We start from the raw sequence: 3714 nt of genomic DNA on the forward strand, positions 1-3714 counted from the left end.
GTGTGCCTTGGCAGGCTTTAAATGTGGCCCTAAATGTGAGGGATTTTGAACACCCTGTCGTTCTCTTTTCATTAAGCACCGCCTTGCTGCATATTTTCCGGCTTATTAAATGGTGACATATTGAATAAACCAACAAATTAACTCACAATATTGATTAAAAATAGATGTTCCGTTAACCTGTTTTTAAACAATGCCAGAGCTCATGCCATGTTCCCGTCAGTGATTACTTCCTCTCTGTCCAGTGCTCTGTCTTTTAACCTCTTTTCTTGTCTTACCCTGGTGGTTTTTCTTTACCACAGACCGTTTAGCCATCATGAGTCCAGCCTTTCCTTCTCTCCACTAATATAAAAATGAATAGTCCAAAACTACTCCATGGTGTTTTCTGATGGAGAAAAATAATGCTTGTTGTCCGAAGCAGACGTTAAATTGACTGGACTACCTTCCGCGGATTGGTTTGACTGCAACTTGTCCCTTGATCCTCCTTAGCAATGGTATGTTCTCCTTAGTAGCGGCCTGTTAAAAAATGTGCAACCTCTCGAATGTCCAAACAGACCTATCAGCATTGAGTATTCCATTAATCGGTGTTATAAGAAAAGTTGTTATAATTAGCTCATTGTTGTATCATTTATTGAAAGGCATTTACCGTAAAGATGTCTTTGTTCAGAGGGGTCTAGCTTGGGTTTTTAGAATTGTGGTTTATTTTGTGGTTAATTTTATGATATTGTTTGTGATTCAAATCATAATTGGGGTCTTTTGTGTTAAAGCTCTAGTTAACATTGATGGTGGATCAGCCTTCTTTTCAGTTATTTTAGGTTTTGATAGTTTCAAGTTGACAATGTACTGTATGTGGTAGCTACAACAAATAATATACCCAATAACGCACTACAAGTTTGTATTCAATACATATCACTTAGTCAACTACGAGGGACTAAGTTCCCTCCAAAGTGCAATTGGAAAAAAATATTTGCTATTTTTATAGAAGATACACATATTTTGTTGAAGATTTGGCTACTGTTTCCATCTTTCATTTTTGTTCCATCTTTCTCTCTTGTTTTTCTTCCCTTCTTCCTCAAATCAACATAACAGTCAGTTGATGTTCCTGTCGAGACATTAAAGAGAATAATGGACCTTATTGTTAACTGAGCTGACACTGGTTTTAAATAAAGTTATTTATTTACTTTTAACATTACATTACTGGCAGATGTTACCAGAGAAAAAAGCCATGCCAACTCATCTAAGTGTCATAACATAAGAATAATGACGTGCAGTCCAATCCAGGGCCAAATTACAATGATGTGTGTCGGAGCTGGAAGTCCATATTGAATCTCCATTTGTTAACCTTTCTCCACCTAAAACAGGGGGAGAGGAAAACAACCCTGTGGCTCCATGTTTGAGAGCAGACACACAAGATATACAGTCACTTCTGAGTTGGTGGATTTCACAACATTTGTGGGCACACTTTGTGGATATCCAGGGGAATGGAGACAAAATCAGTTTTATAGCATGATGTGACACCGTTGTCGCCTTACGCTCCAATGAAAAACAGAAAAAAGGTTTTCTATAGATCTCTGAGTTGTTTGAGGCAGGGTCATCCAACTCTGTTTCAGGGTACACAAATATACAAATGTTTAACTTGGATTTTGTAATTCTTACCTGTCTGGAGGTCAGCAGTAAATCCCTGCACAGACTTGCAGGGTCATTTAGCTTCTATAGTTGAAATGAAATTGACATAAAGCAACATCAGCACTCTGTTGACAGGAAATGAACACCAAAAAGGAAAAGAGCTGGATCTGGAAATGTGTTGGTGTTATTGCTTTTACCTTATTTAGAGGTCATTTATAATTTAAATTATTTGAGTTTAAAGTAATAAACCACACACTTCAGGACCAACTGAAATTAAACAGTGGATTTAGATTTTTGTCTGAATTAAAATGTATTTTGAATTGTAATCTATTGCGGACTTAAGTGTTGGCTTGAATTGCATCAACTAAAAAACAATCTAATTAAATTAAATTCAAATCATATATATATATATATATATTTATAGCAATTAAATAATCAAGTTTTATGATTCTCCGAACAGATTTTCACATGGAAATGAATAAAAGATTCAATTTCAAGATTCAAGGCTTTTATTGTCATTTGTACATAGCTACAGTGTAGTTATGTCAATGACAATCAGAGGTCATAGGCTCCTCCAACAGTGCAACACAATAAAAACAGATAAAATAGTGCAAGTAAATAAAATAAAATAGAATATAATAGAAATAGTGCAGAATGTTCTATATACAAGTAATTGGAATATTGATATATAAGTTGCAAACAGATGAATGTAATGGATGTTCTTTCAAAAGTTCAGGTGTTTAACATTCTTATGGCCTGATTCAATGGCCGCGTAACACTGTAGGCAGGCAGAACTCATCATAAAATCTAAAACTGTATACTTTTCATGCAAGGCAATGAGGGTGTGTAGTTAAGGAGTGAATGACTTGTATGGACCTTTTAAGGTCAGTGGAGGACGGTGTGATGTTAGATGCAATGTGGCTCAAATGGGCAGGGTCACCAAGGAGGACTGCCAGCCTGATGTGAAATCCAAGTCTTACTCCTGCAGAGCACCACAGAGACAACATGCTTTCAGTTATATATACAGGGTAACATGGCAACAACATTATACAAACACAGGTAGTCTGTGTGTGTGACTGAAGTGTTTGTGTTCGTATAATTCAAACCCATTTATTTACTATAGGGAGGTTTTGTATACATAAATATAGATGATCTAAGACGTTGAAGTCTTAGTTGACGTTTGAATAGTGGGACAATTTTAGTAAAACATTTGTGTAAGAGTCTGAAGTTTTATTTATTTGTGTTTGTCATTGCTGTTATTTTTGTCTGTTTTTTATTAAAAGAATGAATTAATACATATTTTTTCAATCTTGTGTATTCATGAGTGCAACCAGGGGGAAAACAGGGGAAGCGTTTTCCTGTTAGCCTGTCTCTACAGTAAGGTGTCAAATTAATGATAGGTATTACTGTACAGGACTGTCTCAGAAAATTAGAATATTGTGATAAAGTTCTTTATTTTCTGTAATGCAATTAAAAAAACAAAAAAGTCATACATTCTGGATTCATTACAAATCAACTGAAATATTGCAAGCCTTTTATTATTTTAATATTGCTGATTATGGCATACAGCTTAAGAAAACTCAAATATCCTATCTCTAAATATTAGAATATCATGAAAAAGTATACTAGTAGGGTGTTCAACGAATCACTTGAATCGTCTAATTAACTCGAAACACCTGCAAGGGTTTCCTGAGCCTTGAAAAACACTCAGCTTGGTTCAGTAAACTAAATCACAAGTATGGGGAAGACTGCTGATCTGACTGCTGTCCAGAGGACCGTCATTGACACCCTCCATCAGGAGGGTAAGACACAAAAAGAAATTTCTCAAAGAGCAAGCTGTTCACAGAGTGCAGTTTCAAAGCACATCCACAAAAAGTCTGTTGGAAGGGGGAAATGTGGCAGGAAACGCTGCACAACCAAGAGAGATGACCGCAGCCTTAACAGCATTGTGAAGAAGAGTCGCTTCCAGAATTTGGGGGAGCTTCAAAGACAGTGGACTGAAGCTGGAGTCCAGGTATCAAAAGTCACTGTTCACAGACGTGTCCGGGAAATGGGCTACAATAGCCGTATTCCCATGGTCAAGCCACTTCT

The sequence above is a fragment of the Notothenia coriiceps genome, unplaced genomic scaffold, assembly GCF_000735185.1.
Source record: "Notothenia coriiceps isolate Sejong01 unplaced genomic scaffold, NC01 NC01_scaffold00026421, whole genome shotgun sequence".
Lineage (NCBI taxonomy): Eukaryota > Metazoa > Chordata > Actinopteri > Perciformes > Nototheniidae > Notothenia > Notothenia coriiceps.